Source organism: Alexandromys fortis, unplaced genomic scaffold (genome assembly GCF_014885135.2).
Source record: "Alexandromys fortis isolate MF-2015 unplaced genomic scaffold, M_Fortis_MF-2015_v1.1 scaffold_160, whole genome shotgun sequence".
NCBI lineage: Eukaryota > Metazoa > Chordata > Mammalia > Rodentia > Cricetidae > Alexandromys > Alexandromys fortis.
Genome location: NW_026068035.1, coordinates 1,697,448 through 1,720,338, shown reverse-complemented (window position 1 = coordinate 1,720,338; position 22,891 = coordinate 1,697,448). Strand labels below are relative to the sequence as shown.

General features: G+C 46.3%; 1 long non-coding RNA gene across 1 annotated transcript; it reads right to left on the bottom strand.

Moving 5' to 3' along the window:
* Positions 1-1,289: 1,289 nt before the first annotated feature.
* Positions 1,290-22,126, bottom strand: LOC126515384 (uncharacterized). Its single transcript, XR_007595841.1, has 8 exons — positions 21,989-22,126; positions 21,239-21,423; positions 16,414-16,608; positions 14,216-14,485; positions 12,024-12,233; positions 11,016-11,103; positions 10,713-10,874; positions 1,290-3,460 (listed from the first exon to the last, which is right to left on the bottom strand). It is a non-coding gene; the product is annotated as an uncharacterized lncRNA (long non-coding RNA).
* Positions 22,127-22,891: the final 765 nt, after the last annotated feature.

Sequence of the window (22,891 nt, the reverse complement as noted above, 5' to 3'; positions counted from 1 at the left end):
ACACTGCATTCTTGTGCATGTGACCACTCTGACTTGCACACTGCACTCCCGTGCACATACCCACACTGACTTTCACACTGCACCCATGTGCATGTGACCATACTGATTTTCACACTCCACTCCCGTGCATGTGACCACTCTGACTTGCACACTGCACTCCCGCACACGTACCCACACTGACTTGTGAACATACACATACTTTTAAGATAGTCTTTAAACTATCACTTTGGCTTGTGCACCTGTCTCATGGTTGCTCCTCATGGTTGTCGCAAGATTGTTTTATTTTATTTATTGTTTTATTTCTTTTATTCAAATAAAACAAATGCTGAGGAAGGGGTCTTAGTTAGGGTTCTACTGCTCGATGAAACGCTATGACCAAAAAGCAAGTTGGGGAGGAAAGGGTTTATTTGGCTTATACTTCCACATTGCTGCTCATCACTGAAGGAAGTCAGGCCAGGAACTCAAACAGGGCAGGATCCTGGAGGTAGAAGTTGATGCAGAGGCCATGGAGGGGAGCTGCTTACTGGCTTGCTTCCTCTGACTTGCTCAGCCTACTTTCTTATAGACCCCGGGACCAACATCCTAGGGGTGGCACCACCCACCATGGTCTGGGCCCTCCCGCATTGATCACTAATTAAGAAAATGCCTTACAGCTGGGTCTCATGGAGGCATCTCCTCAACTGAGGCTCCTTCTCTCTGATGGCTCCAGCTTGTGTCAAGTTCACGCACACCACCAGCCAGTACAAAAGGCGACACACTTGAACAAAGAACAGGTGAAAAGACACCCCAAGGGAAAGAAACACAGGCCACAGGACTGAGTTCTAAGTGAACAGGGGGGACTCCTGACATGTTTCTATACGGTTCTTAAATTTTTATCACAGCTGCTGTATTAGTTAACTTATTTATTTTGAAGGCATTTCATTATGTGACACTGCTGGCCCAGAACTCACAGAGATCCACCTGTTTCTATTTATTTATTTGTCTTTTGTGTGCTCATATTGGGGGGTTGGGGGAGGAGGGATTCCTATGCCAGGGCACAAGTGTGGTCAGAGGACAACTTGAGAGAATTGGTCCTTTCCTTCCGCCATGTGCACCCAGGGATTAAACCCAGGTTGTCAGGCTTTAGCGGCAAACACAGCTACCACTGAGTCACCTCACAGCCCCAGCCTGCCTTTCAAAAGTGTTACAAGCTGGGGGACTTCAGCTCCAGGTTCTTTTCGAGTAATACCTATGAGGACTCTGTGCCCTTCTCCCCAGAGAGTGATGAGTAACCAGACCAAGCAAGAGAATTGTTTTTATGATGATTCTTTACCAGCAACTTCAATATCCAATACATCAATGGGGGTTACAATCTCAATAGGCATGGGGGATTGATAATGGGCAACACACAGACACTTCAATATCACAATTATCAATCCTACTAAACCTAATACATAAAACCAATTCATAACCTTAATCTAACTTATCACTTATTCACAAAACACTTCTTAACCCTAATACAACTTATCCATTACTTATCTATAAAACACTCCTTAACCTTAGCTTATCCATTAATATTTCCTAATTTTATCAATTATCCATAAAATATCTCTTAACATTTCACACACTAAACTTATGTATTAACACGTCTATGCTTTTCTCTTAACCTCTCATACACACATGAAATAGCATCATACGACCAGATATTCCCTGGCTTAAAAAGGGCTTTTTGAATTTCTTCAGGCTGGGCTCTTGTCCGCACTGGGGGCTGGGTAGCGAAGATCGACTCTTGACCCCGTAGTCTGCACTCGGGAGATAAGGTCCTGATGTTCCAGGCTGGTATCTGGTAGTGCCTTGGACTCGGCTTTCGGGTGACTGAGTCTCGGGAGACAAGGCTTTTAGTTCTCTACTCTCGAAGATGAGGCTTTGCTCTCGGGATGGCAAAGCGTTCTGTCTGCTCAGAAGACGAAGCTTTGCTTACGGGATGGCAAAGCATTCTGAAAGGCAGAGTATCTAGTCTGTTCTCGGGAGACAGACCTTCAATGTCCACTCTCAGGGAATGAGGATTTGCATTCGGGATGCAAGGTGTTAAATGTCTGTTTTCGGGAGATGAAGCTCTGTACTCGGGAGACAGAGTATTAAATGTTTAGGCAAGGCATTCAATATTGCTGCTTTTAGGGAGGCAAGCTAGGAGGATCTCTCTTTCCACAGAGGCCTGGTGCCAGAGCCATTGTGAGAAGTGAGATAACCGCCCTGCTTCAGCCACCTCTTTTAAGTCAGTTCAAAATTGCCCCTCGTTTGATCCTTCCGATAACCAGATGCCCTAGGTTATCAGTATCGACTGGCCACAGAAGGGTGGGGGGTCCCTCTTGTGTGGCAAGATTATTTCATTACCACGGTTGCTGGGTGCAGCCCCCACATCTGGCAGGGCCAGATGGGTGTGGCAGCCTTCATGTGGGCAAATGTTCGCTTAATATTTTACCTTAGTAATTTTCCATACCACACACAAGAAGAAATGCTTTTACATTACACCAAGTTACATTCATTCTTATTCCATAAATTTCCTGCTCTATCTACACTACAGATTCCCCTTTATTTATTCATTCAGAGGAATCTGCTTCCATGCTCATTACAAAAAGCTTGAAGATCAAAAGCTTTCCTGCGGGAGAATTTCACCATGGTACTCAGACTGGCCTCACACTCACGATCCTCCTGCCTCAGCCCCCTGATGGCTAGAACTGCAGATTTGAATCTTTGCAACCGGTTACTATTTGAGTTCTGATACTTCAAAGATATAGACGACCCACTGACTGTTTAAATTTTTAAATAAACATGTAATTTACCCACCAAAGGTCTTGGAAACGTATGATGGTTTCTAGAACCTCGGCAGAACCGTTCAGATCTCTTAAGTCTTTTCTTGCCATGGGATAACATCTTAGTTAGAGCATAGGAAAGACAATGTGGTCACAACACTTCCCGAAAGGGAATCTCAACTTTTGAATTGCTGCTTCAGAGATGAACATTCAATGAATCAAAACAAAGTTCGTCAGAAATGACAAGAACAGGAAGGTTTGTCAGGCCCTTCCGCTTAATGGCTCATGTCAGCCCTTGCTTCCTACAGGACCAACCTTCTTGTCTGTCCCAGGAAGGAAGGAAGAAAAGATTGCTGCCTCCAGAAACATTTTAATTTGTCTAGCTACAATAATTAGATCAATATTCATGGGCGTATGTAGCTAATCACAATGGCATGCACTTAAATTGGGTTAAGAAGATATCTTTGAAATGTCATTTGTGAATTTCATTTGTAATTTGTAGTATTCCCCTGGGTTGACAGTAATGAGATTTGGGGTCAGGCAGTTATTACCGCTTCTCCTCCCCTTCAGTGCTCTTTTGGAGCTGTGGTCCATGACACGTGGCTCTGCACCTTGGCTTCATGAGAAAGCTCCAGGAAAGCTGGAAAGACGAACGATGCCTGGCCCGCCTGCCCGAGGTGAGGTGAAGTATGAATCTAATTAGTCTTAATCAATGAAAACCAAGAGTCAGATATTTGGGTGAAAGCTGAAAGACCAGAGAAGCCAAGCAGCAACCACCAGCCTTCTTACCTCTATGAAATCTCAGCCCGAATGGGGGTGGGAGGGCTCTAGTCTCTACAAATCCTCAGACTGAATGGGCCTAGATCCTGTCTCCACCCACTTTATATTCCTATCTCTACCTCCCTAGTGCTGGGATTAAGGGCATGAGATCCCAAGTACAGGGATATAAGATGTGAGCCACCATCACTGACTCTGTGTCTCTTTTAGACTGGTTCAATCTCCAGTAGCCCAGGGTGACCTTGAACTCCTGATCTTTCTGCTTCCTCCCAAAATGCTGGAATTAAAGGTGTGTACCACCACTGCCTGGACTAGCTCTGCTCTCTGATCTCCAGGCAAGAACACAAACAAAATATCATACAACAGTGGGGCCCATAAGCAAAGACGTTCTGCTTGTTCTTATCCTTAGCATTTTTCTTCTTAGGTTGTGATATGAAGTATGACTAAGGAAATGCCACACACTGTTCAAGATCACCCACATGTATACATTTTAAGATTGAAAATGAAGGAGTAACAAATGCATTTATTAAACTTAAACTGCAGGCTGGTGGCATAGCTCAGAGGTAGAGCACCTTCAGGTCACGTCGGTGGCCATGTCCTCTGGTCTTTGAGAGAATGTCCTACGGTTCAGATTCTCACACTGTGGGTCACATGCCCATAAGGAGTCATAACTGAATGTAGGAGGTCAAGAAAAACAGGGCAGTAGTAAAAGGTTCCTGTTTTCACAATAACCAAAGCTAGCTAAAAATCAGAGGAGAAATGAGTCCACATTGTTCCTATGAGGGCTCATCCATGCTACATCCAGTGACTTTACCGTGGCCTCTGAGCATAGCATGATCCCTTCGCACTGTGCACACGCTCACAAAAAGCAACACCAAAGAACCCTGGCTGGAATCCTTCCCCTCAGATTCGAGACCTTTTTATTATGAATCACAGTGGCTCTTAGCATCACATAGAGCTTTCTGCTCTTACAAAATCATGGTTTTTAATTACAGAGAAAAACTTTTAATATTTTTCTACCAGCATATCTTGGACAACATCAAATCATTATTTTTGAATTGCATTGGGTTGGAATGTCTGATTTTTAAAATTGTTATTTGAAAGCTCAGGGGAGAGCTCAGTTGGAAAAACTGGCATGAGGAGCTGCGTTCAGCTCCCAGAAAATATTAAAAAAAAAATCAGGCATGATGGTGTGTGCTATAATCCCGTGCCAGGGAAGCAGGGACAGACAGATTCCTGCGGTTCTCTCTCCAGTCAACCTAACCTACTTGGTAACTTCCCAGCAAGGAAGAGACCCTGTCCCAAAACAAACAAATGAATAAACAAGCAACAAACAAGAAGCAGGCCAAGGCGGAGAATGACAGAAGCAACTGGCATTGAAGGCTGGGTGGTGCCAGTCCAGGCACGTAAGTGTTGTGGTTTCTTTCCACCGTCCGTAGTGAATAAGGACTTTTAAAAATTATAACACATTAGTTAAAATGAATAGGCTAATAAACGACAGGCTCCATAGAGCTAGCATCAATTTCCTTGCCGATCTACACTATAAATAAAAGCTGCAGAGACCTCAGTGAGAGGAAGCACTTCAGCAATCAAGAGCATAAGCACTTGGCTGTGGCCTTGTAAAAAGTACCATGACCCAGGCTGTTGTCATGGTTTCTCAGAAAGCAACGGTCAGGAGAAGAGATGGAGAGATGGTGTTCAAGCATCTGATTATGGTATCCAGAAACAATGAGCTTCGCAGACAGCTTAAATAGAAGATAATGAGAAAATGCTTTCCAAATCTTGAATAGCATCAAAATGTATTGTACAAAATTCTCTAACAACTAAGAATTTAAACAATTTTTAAAAGATTAGGAGATAGAAATTAGCTTCAACAGTATCAAAGAGCCGACGGGTACAGTGCATACAGCTGTCCGTATGTCAGCATAATTCACAATAGCACTTGCTGTTTCTCACCTCCATAAACTGTCAGTTAAACGAGACAGCCCAAGTTGACTTAACAAGCCATAACTTTTCAGGGCACATTCTGTCTCAAGTCTCTGTGTCATACAAAGATCCCCCGAAGCACTGTGCTTGGGAAGGAAGCAGAACGGTAGCTACTGTGGTTTGAATCCAGAATGTCACCCAGGCTTATGCTTTGAATCCTTGGTCTCAGCTTGTGGCACTATTTTAAAGGATATGAAACTTCAGGGAACTGATGCATGGCTGGAAAAAGCAGGCCATTAGATGAGGACACTTGCCTCTGGCTCCAATCCCTGGTCCATGCCATGCGAACAAGTCACAGCTGCAGGCTCCCACTGCTAAGCAACAAGAAGTAACACAATGCTTGAGGAAGAACCCACCGTGGATGCATTGACCATCCCTTCTTAAAGGAACCATACAAAGCAAACACTCTACCAGGTAAGTAACCTTCCTGGTTAACTCAGCTTCTTTCTAGGCAGTAAAGAGGACCTAACACTATAACTGGGACCCTCTGGTCTGCCAGCCTTCTTAACAGCTGCCACAGCTTCCTGTGACTCTTCTGCAACATTCTGTATACATTGTATTCTCCAAGTGCCCGCCAGACCACTCCCGATGACTGCCTACTAACTCCATCCTTCAAACACTCATTCATTGCACCTAGAAGACATCTTTCTTATCTCAGCACATGGTAGTCCAGTGCTGTGGGACAATGGTCTTGTACCCTGTAAAGATTTTTGTTACTTATATTTTAATAAAATGCTGACTGGCCAGTAGCTAGGCAGGAAGTCTAGGTGGGGGGCAACCAGGCAGGAAGCAGAGGCAGGGTGACAAGAACAGGAGAATTCTGGGAAGAGGAGATGGTCAGTCTGCAGTCGTCTCCCAGACACAGAGGAAGCAAGGTGAGAATGCCTAGCTGATAAAAGGTACCAAGCCACGTGGCTAACACAGAAAAAAAATTATGAGTTGATGGTAGATGTAAAAAACGAGTTAATAAGAAGCCTGAACTACTAGACCAACCAGTTTATAATTAATGTAGACCTCTGTGTTGTTTTTTTTTTTTGGACTGAACGGCTGCGGGGCCGGGTAAGACAGAAATCTCTGTCAACCACCCAGGAATACATAATATTCTCTCCCCTTTTCCTCTCCCCCCCCCCCCCCCCGCAAGCTTCTGCCCATCCTCTGTTTCAGATTTTGTCTGATCCCACCAGAGGAGTCCATCTTACATCCAAAGACTCAGAACAACCTCATCCAGATTGCCACAGGTTGACATCTGCTGGCTCTCACATTTTGACTCAAAGACATTCTCACCTTCCCCGGGGCTGTTATTTCCACAGTATATTAACACTAACCTGTCTGCTTACTCTCCCCCTTAGCACCCCACTATCAATGGTCTCAATTCTCCAATAAAAAGACACAGACCAACAGAATAGCTGCAAAAACAGGGGTCCATTCTTCTGCTGCATCCAAAAACCACACTTTAACATCAAAGATAGATATCACCTAAGAGGAGAAGGATGGAAAAGGACATTCCAAGAAAATGAACACAACAGAAAAGCTGGTATAACTGTTTTAATATCTGACAAAATAGAATTCAAATCAAAATTAATCGGAAGAGATAGGGAAGGACATCACATATTTATCAAAGGAAAATCCACCAAGACAACATTGCAATTCTTAACATCTATGTGCCAAACACAATGAGGGTTCAGAAGCCCACACCAGGCCCACTGGCCCTCTTTCTACCTACTGCCTGCCGATCATGATGCCGAACTCTCAGCTCCCGCTCCAATACCATGTCCGCCTGCATGCCACCATGCTTCCTGTCTTGACAATAATGGACTAAATCTCTATAAACTGTAAGCCAGTCCCCATTAAATGCATTCCTTTATAAGAGCTGTCATGGCCATGACATCTGTTCAAAGCAATAGAAACCCTAACTATTACACATGGTTAATCCCAGCACTGGAGAGATAGAGAGAGGAGGATCTCTGGAGATGATTGGTCAGAAAACCCCGCCTACTCGGTGAATTCCAGGCTAGTGAGAGCTGTCTCAAAAAAAGAATGCTGGATGACTGCTGCCTGAGGAATGAGATGCAAGTGTCCATCTGGTCTACACGCACAGAGAGAGACACACACACACATGCATATACACACATACACCCACGTGAAACTACATACACTCATGTACCTACACACACATGAACACATACAAATAAAATAATAAAAATCAGTAAGAGGCTTGAGCAACCACAAAATCCATAATGCTGCACTCTCTATAGAAAGAGCCTATTAAAAATCTGCCAAGAAACACACATACACACATACACAATTAGAGGCCCTGATGTCCTATGATAAAGACCTAGGCCCAGAAACATACAAGCACACATGTACTTATGCACACTGTTCAACTACCAATGATACAGGTATTGGCGAACTGTGACCCATGTTGACCCTAGCTACAGCTTGATTTAGACAGCTCACTACCTAATTTCACTTTAAATGACTGGGGAAAAAACAGAAAAGGATCTTGTTGCTGCTGAGTAGGGCCAGTTCTCAGACCACCAGGGTGCTGTGGCTTGGCCAACAGGCCCGGCCAGTGGCATTGAGCTCCAGGTGCTGCTCACACTGCTTGTCCTACTGGGAGGAAGGAAGCATGGAGTCTTAGGACTGCCCACTGGCTGCAAATATAATGGCTGTGCCCAGGGTACCAGGGCTGCTGGAGGCCAGGGCAGGGTGCTTCACAGAAGCCTGGAACTCTCACAGGTCCTGCCCTCAGAGTCAGAGCAACAACAAGACATCTGAGATGAAGAACAGTTCATTTTCTGGATTAAATGTTCTCAAAAGACTTCTCCCATTAGAGGCTGTGTTAATGATTGGTCCTTGTTGCTGCTAGAGGCCAGGTTGATGTCCATCGTTCATGCTGCCAACAGAGACCATGTTAATGTCCATAGTACCTGTTACCACTGGAAACCATGTGGAAGTCCATGATCCAGGCAGCTACCAACTGCTATGGGCAAGGAAGCTTCTTTTGCAATGGTATCGATGATTGCAGACTCGTAACTGAAAATGAGAGACATTGAAGGCGTCTGTGACCCCCCCCCCAAAAAAAACAGTCCAGGCAGGAATCTATTGAAGAGGTTCCTTAAAATTAGGCTAAAGATGCTAAGTGTAGCTCTTTACGGTTGGTGGCTTCTGGCAGGGAGGTATGGAAGGTCTCCGTTTTCTTTAAGCCACTGGGAGTTTGACCATACTCCAGTGAGTCTATGAGCAACATAAACTGGATTTGGGGTTTTTTTTCTGGGGGAGGGGGAAAAGGTGGGAAGGTGGACCTGGGAGAAATGGAAAGCAAGTGTGATTGGAGTATGATGTATGAAATTCCAAAATAATTAATAAAAATATTATGTTGGGAAAAAATTAAAAGCTGAATGACATTTTAAGGTACCTAAAATTTAGGTTTCCATATCTGCACACAAAGCTTTAGTGCCACAGTCATACCTACTTGGTGGCATTACTGTCTCTACAGCCTCATGCCACAGTGTCTGGGGAGAGCCAGTTGCTAGACTGCATGACCCAGCGCCACCCCTGCAAGAGGAGGAGACAGGGTCTATAGCCAGTGTACTGTTCCTGTAGGAGCCATTCTACATCGCTGGGGTTCCAGAACAGGCAGGATTTCATTTGCCTCAGGACTGAAAAGCTTTGCTTTGCAAACCCATAAAAGATCTGGGGATTTTAGTTTGTTTATTTGTTTTATTTCATTTGTTTGTTGTTTGGTTTTTCGAAACATGGTTTCTCTGTAGCTTTGGGGTCTGCTCTGGAACTAGCTCTTGTAGACCAGGCTGGCCTCAAACTCACAGAGATTCACCTGTCTCTGACTCCCGAGTGCTAGGATTAAAGGTGTGTGCCGCCACCGCCCTGCTAAGACCTGGTGTTTTATGGTGGCAGCTGCACAACCAGAACTCAGGAGAGATTTAAAGGGAATAGAACTTTCGGGTTGTACTCCAGATGGGTCTCTGGGAAAGACAAGGCACTGGTGCAGAATCGCCATGAGGATCCACAGAGAGAGGAGTTGGCAGCAGGGGCTCTGGTGACCGGCATACTCAGGGTGTTTTCCCCCACCTACCTCAAACCAAGCTACAGTGGAGCTCCAAGGTCTGGGATCATCCCTGAGCAATGAGTCTGTGGAGCCAAGAGCATTCCATTCTTTGTGAGCACCCCCAGCTCCCACGAAGGGATGCTGACCCCATTTGCTCACATAAATGCTCATGGGTCTCTTACGCAGGGGGAGCCTAAGCTTAAATTTAAAACAGTTGAGTCCAGACTGTAACTAGTCACATGAACTTGACCATAACAGTTAGCTCCCTGAATCTTGGCTTTCCCATCGTAAACAAAGACCAATGCATGCCTGTCTAATTACAAAGAGATCATTGCTGTCACTATTATTATTAATATGGTCATTATTTCTATTAATTATACGCATTTTCCATTGTGGGTGTGATTTATAATTATACTGCAGCTAATACACACTGTTATTATTTCCATTGTCTCATGAAGTTACTGTGAAACCCTGTGATCTGAACACTTTCGTGTTCTCTTATTTATAGGTTAAAAAGTGCGAGGGGGACCTTTTATTTTTCATGTGTATGGACGTGTTGACTACATGTATGTCTGTGTACCATGTTCATGCAGTGCTCACAAAAACCAAAAGAGGGTGTTAGTCTTCCTGAAGTTATAAACATGTCACCCTGAAGATGCTGAGAACCAAGCCTGTGCCCTCTGGAAGAGCAACCATTGAGTCATCTCTCCAAGTGGGCCTATTTTTAGTTTAATTGGAATAAAAATGTCACTGGGGTGAAATATGTTGATTTTCAAGACAGGCCTGTGTGGATAGAGCCCCTCTGTAGCCGCTGTCCACTTTGGCTTCCTTTAAACATTCTGTGTGAAGTTGCTATGGCAACAACTCACATCACTCTTGGAGAACCATCTTCAGAGACATCCCATCCTACCACTGCAGATGAGACCTTTGTGCCCAGAAGACCTGGGGCCTGATGCCCAGTAAAGTGGTTAATTGACTTGATGGATCACAGACCATTTACTGCTGAACTGTCACTCATCCTCCAGGACCCGGTCATCCCCTTGCCACACAATGTGATCCCACTCAGAGCTTCAGGGCTGAGAACAAACCTGGGGCTCTGCAGCGAGTGACAACCCAGCCATAACACGTCCAACAGCGACTTCACCTGGAGCAACAGCACCTCCTGAGGGACACAGTGTAAAGTCTGACAGGGCAGCATCTGAACTGCCACCCCTGCTTCTGTCTGCAGCCTCTGCCATCCTCCTCTCTTCCTAGGACAAGGACAGAAGCTTGTTGTTGCCAGGTTTCATTCCCAGGGCTGCTGATGCTAGAACGTATCCTCTGAATCCCTGCCTGTATGGTTCTGAAAGTCACCCACCCTCTCCAGGACACACTGAAGCTCTTTAACTCACCAGACTACTATCTCCATGACAGATTCCAAGAGTCTGTGTTCTCACTCAGAGCCAAAGGCTCGGTGTCTGTCCTGAGCCATGGTAGGTCCTACAGGGATGGTCAGTGCAGACGGTTATCTGCCTGCTAGTGAGACAGAGCCCCTCAAGTCTCACAGAGGAGAGAGGGACAAGGGCTCTGCATCACCTCTACCTGTTAGAGAGCCATACACTTTCACAAAGAACCCCCTCTTTCACACATATGCACACTCACAGACACATTTGCACATAGATATACTCACACATGCTAAAATAAACTCTTTAGAAGATTATAATTTCTCATTTCTAATCTCTTAGCTAACAGTTATGTAATCCCCCAAAAATTTACTTCTACATTTAATATTTCTGTTTATACTCATGACCCTACACAACCTGAATTTGTTTTGGAGAGGGTTGAGCATCCCAGCATAAGTTCCAAGTCAAAACATCATCAGGACTTTATGTTTCCAAAGAGTGTCTCCTCACCACAAGAGAAAATACTGGTATATATAATTTTTAATATCATTGTGCATGGCTGCAACCAAGCAAAAAATATTGACTGGGAATACCTGTACCTCAAAGTACTCATTTGATTAAAATATTGCTTGATTCGGGGGGGGTGGCATTCTGGGATATTATGCGCAGAGGAAAAGCTATGGTCAGCACTCACACGCAAAGGCACCTCGGCGTCTTCCTGTTCACCGTGGGATGTGAACAAGGGAAATGCAGGACGGCAATTATGTCAGCACACCCTGAAAGCATTGCTACTAAATAACCTATATATTATCTGAGAAAACGTAGAACAGCTCTAGCCATTGGATTATTGAAAATGAATCTCTTAGGAAATACACCATTGCATGCTTGTCTTAGAAATACAAAATTATGCTCAAATACCAAAATATGTAAATGTTTAATGTTCATCTATTGACACAAAAGCTCTCCGGAAGCCGAATCCTACTCCTGCCCTCTACCCCGGAACACGGGGTCACTAACCTTGTTTGAAAATTTACTTCTTCCTTTGTTGTTTGAGTGTGAAATGTCTTCTGTGAGACTGATGTCCCCTTGATCCCCTGATGGTGGTGGTTTTGGAACCTCTGGGAAGGGCTTGGCTGGCAGGGGTGGGGCCAGAGGGTGAGATGCCAGCTCTGCTACCAGCCTGAGCATGTTCTGCCATCGTAGACCCTCTAATCCATTGGCTTCCCTCTGTGGAAGCAAAGAGCACAGCCCAGACCATTAGTGAGAAGCTTTGTAACTAATGTGGCCAGCACCATTTATAATGCAAACGTGCTCACACGATAAGACATGTGCTCACATGACACATGAGGCCCTTCCGAGTTACAACCTTTAACCAGTCTAGTGGTCATGAAACATGGGAGTGAGCACAGGCAAGCAAAGAGGAGAAAGCAAGATCGGCTGGAACACTCTGTGTGAGGCTGCACGAAACACCCATCCATCCACAGAGGTTGCTGTGCCATGGTCAGAGCAGAAGCCCCAGGAACACTGCGCTGAGTGTTGGCTTGGTTACAAACAGGGCTCTCCAGAGGCCTCGGGCTGCCTGGAGCACAGGGATGAAATCATACTACCGGATCCCCCAAAACAAGGGTCAGACAAGTGTTCATCTTTTCTGGGTAGAGGAAATGTGGAACCGGAAGCACAGTCCCGCCCTGCTGCTGAAAGCCTTGGCGGCTCCTGATGGAGAATGTGAGCAGGCAAAGAGAAACTCTTCGGAGCTGGCAGCCCTGGGCCCTTGGTGCTGAGCTCGGAGAGCTGGAGGCTGCTGCTCCAGGCTTTATAGGGCAGTGTTTCAGACTCTGGGAACTCAGAGCCCATGCACATTGCTCTGACCTTAACCACCAGAGTCCTAGGAACATAGACTAACAGAACCACTCCGAGGTGCGGTTGTGGGGGTGGTTTTTATTGTAGATAAGAAAGTACAGCCAGAGGCATCTGGAAGAATCCAGAGCAGAGAAGGTAGTATACTGAACATGGCCAGCAGACTGGACTTGGCCATGAGAAGAGGCTGGGGGGCAAGAAGGGAAAACAAGAGAGTGCAGGCAAAGGAGACCATGAAAGCCAAAAGAGCGGGGTTACAAGGGAATGAGAGGCTCAAGGGAGGTAAGCCCGTGAGCTGGAGAAGTTTAGGGCTGGGGGTGAGAAGCGCCAGGATGCCAGCTTGGACTCCGTCGCAGGTACTTGTGACACAAGAGAGCCTGGAGTCCAGCAGACACTTTGGTGATGTGGACAAGAAAAGCTATGGGTACCATCAACATTAATCAAGATTCAGTTGAAAAGGAGAAACCTCTTGATAAAGAGAAAGGGCAGCTCATCCACAGAAGGACATCCCACATCACTTTGGTGATAGACACCAGAGATAGCCATTTGCCTCAAGTTCCTTTTGGACTTAACACCAGTCATGTGGTAGCTATTGTAATCCCAGGCTTTCAGCATTAGTGCAGCAACAATGAAGAGCAGTGGGCATCAGTAAACTCATTTCTAGGATGTTTAAATCTGTGCTCTGCCTGGAGGAGGAGGGGCCTCCTCACACAGCTGGAATTACCAAAGAGTAAGTAAGTGGTCGTGGGCAGTCTGCCTGACTGTGGGAAACTGACACATACCAAAAACGAAGTGACTTCAGCAGGTGGCAAAGGCTGAGTATTCCTAAAATAAAGGACCTCCGACAGGCCTTAAGGGAGATCTGGGCATGGGAGGGTAACAAGCTAGATAGGGCGCTGCATGTGCAGCAAGAAAAATGCAAAGAAAGCAGCATCAGTTGCACACACAACCCCCTGTTAAAGGAGGAGCGGTGCTCTCAGCAGCAGAGGCGCCCACCAGGGCATCCACACCAGGCTGCTGCCAACCAAAGGCACAGGCAGAGAAACCGCAGAACAAAACACAGAGGTGAGCAGCTGCAGCCGAAGGCCGGTCAGGCTGTTTTAAACCAGGAGATGTGGGGATGCAAGATGTGTGACCCTCTAGGGACTCACAGACTCTCAACAGTACAGAAGCTCCGGCAAGACAAAGTAATCATGAAAAGCAGAGAAAGTTGTACTCCGTATGGCCACATTAGAAAAGGGAGACACGGGGACTCCTCCCCAACACCCACTTCCCATGCCCATCTTCCGGGTCCTGACAAGAGGTCTGAGTTTAAACAGAGGGCAAGAGGCTGTGTAGACAGTAGTCCTCACCAAAGAGTGGCCCGGCATCCCTGGCCCTTCATTGTCTTGGCTCCTGTCTCTCCTGCAAGCTAGTTGGACCAGATGAAATCCCTGCTGAAGGCGAATTTCTCCTCTGGCTGACTCCAAGCTTCAGGCCTTTTCTTCTCCCAGCAGGAGACTTCTGGGGAAATTCCTTGGAGATTATTGTCTCAATAGTGAGAGCCAACTGGAAGGGCACCTGTGTCTCTCCTTAGACTATCTCACGAGAGCGCAGGTGGAAGAAAGTATGAAGGCATTCAGCTTTGCATGTGTGTGTGTGTGTGTGTGTGAGAGAGAGAGAGAGACAGAGAGAGAGAGAGAGAGAGAGAGAGAGAGAGAGAGAGAGAGAGAATCAAAGAAGGCTTCCATTCCCCCCAGAGCCCCAGGTGGTAATGAGTTGTCAAATGTGGATGCTGGGAATGGAACTTGGGTCCTTTGGATGAGCAGAAAGTACTTGCCATTACAAAATCACCTCTCGAGCTCCCACCCCTTACATTTTAGAGTCACCCACTATAGTGATATTTTATTTGTGTTTTAATCAATAAAGCTTGCCTGAAGAGAAGAGTATAAAGCTAGCCACAGTAGTCAGCCATATATTCTTGGCAGTGGTGGCACACACCTTTAATCCCAGCAGCCATACTAGTTAGCCATAGAGGCTGGGTGGTACATGCCTTTAATACCAGCACTAGAGATGAGTATAAGGCAGGATGAGACAGGAACTTCTCTTTTTAGTCTGAAGATTTCAGTAAGTAAGAGCTCTTTAATGGTTTGGCTGCTTTTCTGACTTTCAACTTGAACCCCAATATCTATCTCTGGGTTTTTATCATTACTGCTACACCCCACTATGTATAATGGGTCTCCTGAACCCTCAGCCTAAGTGAGGCTTTTGCTGGTGAGGAGGACCCTGGAGTCAATCACATCAAATTTCTGACCTGGCCCTGACAGGTATGCATCTGTCTTCTAGGGAGCAGATGTCACAGACAGCGTGTCTGCTGTCTCCCCCTGTGAAAAAGACAGCTCCCTCTGCTCCAAAGAGCCTTGGGCCAGCTGCTTCTCTGTCTTTGGTGCTGGCGTTCTCTCCGACCCTAGACCTCCATTTTCCTCTGCTGTGGCCTGGGTGTGGCTCTGTCTTTAAAAGGCTCTTTCTACACCAGAGCCCTTCATGTGTCAGAAATCAGGAGACCACGGGGGAGACCCAGGTCCACTAGAACATGGTGTCCTGCAGCATCAACAACACTGGGGCATCCAGAAGCAGGCTTTTGCTTCAGTACTTTTCCAGGATAGTTACAACGCCATGCAGAGCCCTAGCGGATGGGAACCCACATCCCCACCTGTCTTGAGAATCCCTTCTTTGGGGATGCACCAAAAAATGAATCCACCAAAGTGGCTTCTGGGGCACAAACACATTTGTTGGTTTTACTTACAGAGTGTGGGTGAGGGGTCACCAGGAACAACGTGGGTGATTTCAAATCAGCCACAATGGAAAGTTTTCACCCAGCCTGAATGATATCCTCCTCATAACCATTTCTCTAGAAGTCCCCTCTCTCTGTTAACCTCCCCCAGTTTATATACTCGAGCATCCCTCAGACCCTAGGACCGTGAGGCCATCTGAAATTAGGGCAGAACTGCACACAAATGGATTGGAAGAGGGGCTGGAATTTCAGGTGAGGTCCAGGCCTCATCGCATCCCTTCAAATAGTAACAGTCCACCAGCCCAATCAGGCTGGCTTCCCGCAGCAGGCACAGATAATCTGATAATAATAGGGGCTGTTTGGCCCAGAAGACCCTTCTCCTATAACCCTCTCCCCGGCTCAATCTTGCTCCGCTCACTGCTAACAGATTGATCAGCCCTTAAGTATCTATCAATGATACTAAACCTTTAGCTTTTTCATTATGGAAGACACTGGAGGACAGGCCAGTCTAAAACACAGAAGGTTGGAGAGAAGTGTGCAGAGGTCCTGGTCCCCACGTGAAACCTGCCTCCAGGCCAACACCACACCAGAGCTTGCTGCCCTGACCCTTCTCCCCGCATCCCATGAAAGGGCTTCAGGGATGACCTAAAGTGATTTCTACAAAATGAAAATGGCTAATGGAGCCTGCATCCTCTATCCTGCCCTGGTGGCAAGCTCGCTTCTCATGAAATTCGGATCTCAAATGAAGCGATAATGTCACAGTGTTGGAGTGCCCACCTCGAGTTGCTGGTAAACTGCTGTCATCCTGAAGGCAGGGGAGGCCGACGCAAACCCCTCCAGGCTCAAACCCTCTTCTGCCGTCTTCTGAGGCAACTTTTGCTGCACTCCGCCGGACACGAAACTGTCCGTCACTCAGACGAACACGGTAAGGTTTTCATGAAACCCGCAAAGACTGCAAATGCCAGGATGGCTCTGTAAAGACATACATCAATGGGCCATTGCATAGGAACTCCCACCACGGGCCAGAGATGATTAAATAATTTTTGTAAAACAGCATTTGAAATTTTGCTCTTGTCCATATTTTTCATAATAGTCTGAAGAAAATGGATTACAGCTCTGCCAGGAAGGGATAGCTTGGCATTTGAAGAAACCCAGTGCACACATTAGCACAGGGAGTCCATTAGGTCCCGAGAATCAGGGACTGAGTCAGAGGCTCCAGCTAAGGGCTTCATTTCTGGGATTTAACAAATATTATTTTTTTAAAGATCATCCAAGTTACTACCCTCTAGAAGGCAATTATCTCCTTAATGTTCATAAAGTGTGAGAAACAAATGAAAAATACATCTTAACATTTGCATATGTACCCGCAGCTAAAATGTTAGGAGTCAAATTGCACCACGGTTTAAGGGCAGGGAGAAGGCGGCTCTGGGCTTAGCTGTTTGTGTTAAACACTATTCATCAAGGAAGTCTGTGCAATGGTTAAATAACCTTGGGTAGCATCATTGATTTATTCCACAACATGAGTTTTACCAGCCAGTGCATCTGACCTTCATCTGAGGAGGTCACCTAGTGCTCATCCAGGTGTCTATAAAGACCAATAAAGGCTCAGAAGCCAGCCGCTGGGGTGAAAACCTGCTAGCTCAGAGAGGCCGAGAAAGCACCTGGTTGACCTTCCTCTTCCACTGATGTCCCAGAAAGAGAGCTTTCTACTGTGTCATTTCAATCAAAACTGTTAGGAGCTGCAAACCCTCAGTCCCTGAACTTTCTAAGACCCCTTGCCTGGTGAAGTAAAAAACTTGTTTTCCTATGCTTGCAGCTGCTCTGAGCACGGAACCCTCACGAGTTCCTGATAACAAGGAAGTGGTTTCAGATGGATTTTCAGTAGAAAATCCTGAGAGCTGGGGCGTGGCCACTAATCAAGGAGAGCACTATATAAGCTGCCCTGAAACACAATAAAATTGGCATTCTTGTAGAGCAAGAGGAGTTGAGAACAGCAAGGGAACACAGTCCACAGATCAACTAAGCAGGGCTCAAAGGGGCTCACAGAGACAGGAGCGACCATGATGGAGCCTGCCTGGGTCTGTGCTAGGTCCTCTGCCTATGTTATGGTTACTGCAGCTTGATGTTCTGTGGGATTCCCAACAGTGGGAGCGGGGGTGCCTGTGACTCTTCTGCCTGCTCTTGGGACCCTTTTTCTCCTACTGGGTTGCCTTACGCAGCCCTGATATAAGGACTTATGCCTAGTCTTATTGCGACCTGCTACAGTGTCAGGCTGATATCCCTGGGAGGCCTGTTCCTTTCTGAAGGGAAAACGGAGAAGTGGATCTGGGGTACAGGGTGGGGGACTGGGAGGAGAGGAAGGAGGGGAAACGGTGGTCAGGGTGTATTATATGAGAGAAGAAGAAATCTGGGGAAAGGAAGACTGTTCTTGCACAAACCCAACCACACTGCTGCATTACCATTGAGACAAGGTCAGTTACACAGTGTGCGGCTTTTGCTACTTCTCACTTATTTTTGGCAACTTTTTGGACAGACAAGCAGAGTGTATTTTCTTAAACCAGACTGAATCTTTCTCGTGCCATGGGAACAGTTTACTATGTGAACCCTCACCCCCAGACACAGGAATGTCAGAGTCAAACATCTGGTGTCCTTCTCTTCCTCCAGATCCTTAAGGGTGATACAGGTAGAAGCTAAAAAAATCTCCAAGTCCTTGGCATGGGATGTAGGTCAGTGGTAGAACACTTGCCTAGAACCTCTGAGACCTAGACTGCTTCTGGAATCATGTGTGTGCACACTCACACACACTCCTGGCTACCATTTGATTTGAATAATCTAGTTGTGGGCTTATAATTAGTGCCGATGTGTTTTATAAAATGCACCCAAACATGTACCCTGAGGACTAATGGCGTTTTCTGAATGTCATATAACCTCACTCTTTTTCCCTTGGCGTTTAGAGAAATAGGATGAAATGCGTGTCCCAAGAAGATGCTTGCAAATGTGTGGAGAGGGAGAAATCAATCTCATTCTCCAGTCGGTTCTTTGTTCGATTGGTTCGTTGATGGGCTTTATTTGCTAATCTGTGCTTCCAAGACCATAAGACACACGGGGGACAATGAAGGAAAACAATGAAGTCCCATCCAATGCTGGCTGATCATTAGATTTTCCTGAGTGCCCTCTGCCCTGGACCCTGACTTTAAACTTGAACTGTCCTCCAAACTGATACTGCAACCTACTTACATCCTTCCACCGGACATAAGTAGCCTGAATTGACACACTTGTCCTCCAGAGGGCGCATGAGCCCATGGATTGTAACAAGGTGCGCTTAGGTAATGTTCCCACTGCCAGCCCAGAGTTCTGAAGCTAGGTATGTTCGAATAACTGCCAGGAGAACAAACAAGCCCCACCATGACCTCAGAGTCGGTCGGCCTGGGCTGTAGAAAGAGCCCAGCCACGTGATAAGGAAGGAGTTGACCTACACTGCCACGCAGAGAGACACAGACCTTCTTTTGCAGTCACACAGCCACACAGTTCAGGTACCCTGACATGCTTCACAAAGGTAAAGCTGTCCGGATGCAGAGAGAGGGCACGGAACTCACGCCAGGGGCCAATGGGCCCTTGTAGAGGCAGGTTGCTGTGAGTTCCCAATGGGTTTAGGAGATTTACTTGGGAGATTTACTTTCCCAGTTTCTTCTAAAGGTAGACAAAAGCTCCTTTAGGGCCCTCAAACTAAGCTGGGTCACTGGGGGTAACCCTTCTGTGCCGTTCTTCATGCTGAATCAAATATAGGGATGGTCATACACCTATACAGGATGCCTCCCACCACTCATGAGATGCCCAGAAACCATACTGAGGGTTGCCATGAGTTCAGAGCTGCCTCACCTGTGTGGGATTTGGGGAGATCCTGTCTCCAGCCCCAGACTCTCCCAGGGCCGCCTAGCTGGCCTAAATAAGCTCTGTCCTGGACCAGCTGGCTGATCCTAAGTGCCTTGCTGACCCCAAAGCCCAGGCTTCTCCTTCAACTGACAGCTTCCTGGAGTGAGTTAATCCCACAAAGGGCCAGCAGGGGCTGGTCAAACATCAGCTGTGACAAGACTGCTTTGTTGTGGTCCCCAGGTCTTAGCGGCAGGCTCATCCCTTTGACCTACCTGTTTCTAACAAGCTCCCTATGTGCACATGTCTCCTTTCCTCCATCTGGCCAATTCCCACACTGCTTACCACCCCTCAGCAGGCTCCTGGGAATCTGGGGCTCTGCCCTGTGGTACACACACTGTTCTCTGGGCATGTGGCCCCTTTTCCCTGTTTGCCTAAACCAGAGCACTTCATGTTCCTCAAGAGAAACACCTTGCTTTCATGCTTAGTGAAAGTTGCTTTGTTGTTTTCTTTACTAAGTAAATGAGCAGCTGGAAGAGTGAAATGCTTGATAATCAAGACTGGCATTTAACATGGTGTTTTCTTCTCTGTATAGCTATGCAGAGCACACACACACACACACACACACACACACACAGTGGGAGTGAGAAACAGTGGCTATGCCTGAGCATTCTGTCACCCTCACTGTTTGCTTTAATTCTCTCATCACCTCTTCCAGCTACCCCAATGCACAGCAGCACCCCCAAGCTTAATGGACTAAGGTAACAACCACTGAATTGTGGGTCAGGAGTCGGGAGTACATGAGCAGATGTCTTCTTTCTGCTCTGTGCTGCCGAAGCTCAGCTTGGAGGAATCAGAAGAGGGTGACCTCAAGGCAGACTTCCTGAGAGGGTTGTTCCTCTCATAGCCGGCAGGGTGTCACACAGCTGACAGGCAGAGGTGTGCACATTACTGCCCCATATTCTGTCTGGGCTGTCCCCAAGGCCTGGTGGTCAGGTCCCAAGCAGGACAACTCAACTGAGACTGGGCAACCTTGGTAGCATTACCGTGACCCAGCCTTTTACACCGAGGACACTCACGGTAGAATGTTTGTCTCAAAGGCAGAGAATGGTCTGTTGGGGGAAGAAATCACAAAGCTTCTCCAAGGTTGAAGGGGTGGAGACAGACCCTGCACACCCACAGCATGAGTGCCAAAGTCACAGAGGAGGAAGACACACCGAGATTAGAGGTGTTGGTGTTGGGGAAACAAATTACCATACCACCTCGCGGTTAAAGTGACCACTGTGAGTACAAAGAGGCCTAGAGGATTACAGAGGCATCCTGAAAACCACCAGACACAGTCAGGCCTCCCACTGGAAAATCCAGGAAAATAAATGGACTAATGCTTACCAACCACAGTGCAGCAACCGGGGAAAGCACAGACACAGACTAGTCCATGGGTTTCTGTAGGTCATGGAGAGCTCAAGCCCATGGGAAATGAGACGCTTTTTATTTTATCAACAAAATTGTGAAGCTATAATTAAACGAAAATATGTGGTTCATACTTCGTAAAAGTTTATGAAATAATAACAAATTGATAGTAAGAACTGTTTGCTCTCAGCCAGATGCCCCTGCCCTAATTTACAAGAAGTAAAACAACAGGGTCAGGTAAGCCTGTGGCTTGGGGCTACACCCCAAGCTTTTCCTTGTTCACATCAGGATTTCTTAGACTGAGCTTTCTGAAGTCACTCACCTAATGCTCTTGTAGTCTGTGAGCATGGTGGATCACACTTAGTAGCTCTGTAGAACACGAGATGAGAAAATAGCCCAGGCCCAAGTCCAGTCTCGGCTTCATGAAGACTTCCAGCTGCAAATCACAGCAGAGGTGAAACTGAAATCTAGTCCTTTCATAATTGAAACAGAATTATGAATGCAATTCTGGAAAGAAAGCAGAAAATTCAAAAGGTGAGCATCCTGAGAAATATTTAGATCAGGTTTTTGTGTATATGTGTGGTGTGCACATTTCTGTGTACATGTGTGGTGTGTGCATTTCCATGTACATGTGTGGTGTGTGAATTTCCGTGTGCATGTTGACAGGTGAATATGTAGGCCAGAAGAGGACATCAGGTGTCTTCCTCTATTGCTTTCCACTTATTCCCTTGAGACTGACTCTCTCACTGAACCAGAAACGCGATGTTTTTTTATTTTTGTTGTTTTAGTTTGTTTGTTTTTATTGAGCTACATATTTTTCTTCACTCTCCTCTCTTCCTCCCCCACTTCCTTCTACCCTCTCCCATGATCTCCACACTCCCAGTTTACTCAGGAGATCTTGCTTTTTTCTACTTCCCATGTAGATTAGATCCATGTATGTCTCTCTTAGGGTCCTCTTTGTTGTCCAGGTTCTCTGGGATTGTGAACTGTAGGCTGGTTTTTCTTTACTTCTTGTCTAAAAGCCACTAATGAGTGAGTATATATTATAGTTGTCTTTCTGGGTCTGGGTTACCTCACTCAATATGATGTTTTCTAGATCCATCCATTTGCCTGCAAATTTCAAGATTTCATTTTTTTCCGCTGTGTAGTACTCCATTGTGTAAATGCACCACATTTTCTTTATGCATTCTTCAGTTGAGGGGCATTCAGGTTGTTTCCAGGTTCTGGCTATGACAAATAATGCTGTTATGAACATGGTTGAGCACATGTCCTTGTGGTATGTTGAGCATCCTTTGGGTATATACCCAAAAGTGGTATTGCTGAGGCTTGAGGTACTCCATGTTTTAACTAATCTGGCTTTTCGGAGAACTCTGAAGACCCTCCTGTCTCCTCCTCCATGTCTGTTGGGATTATAGGCACCTGTGGTCACACCTAACTCTTAGATGAGTAGGGAGGTCAGCAAACATTCTAACCCAGAAAACTCTCCCCAGCCCTAATTTTCATCTTACTTTACTTTGGTGTGTTTGGAGTCTGACTCAGCAAGCAGATGCTAAGGGCAGGTCGCATGCAGAAGCCTTTGCTGCCCGGTGAGGTACAAGATGCTGACAGGGCTGTGCACTCGGTAGAAGCCTCCCTCTGGAAGCCTGAAGTTTAGTGAGAGAAGGAGGCAACTGCACCATGGTTTCTTAAAAATGCCAAAGCCAACAAGAGGCATCGTCACCACTTGTCAAAAGGTGACTTTCCATCTAGCCCAAAGGGTCGAATCTCAGTCATCTTACCAAGGACTACAGTCTTTGGGTAAGAGTTGACTCCATGGTGAGACTTGCTTTATATCCCCTGGTCCTTGGGTCTTTTCACCTTTCCCTAGCCATCAAGGTGGGAAGTTGTTAAACATGACCCTCAAATAGTGACCAACAGCCCTATTAGAGAGCCTACTCCACACTCATGTCTTTCTTGAAAAATCTTCATGGAGTTT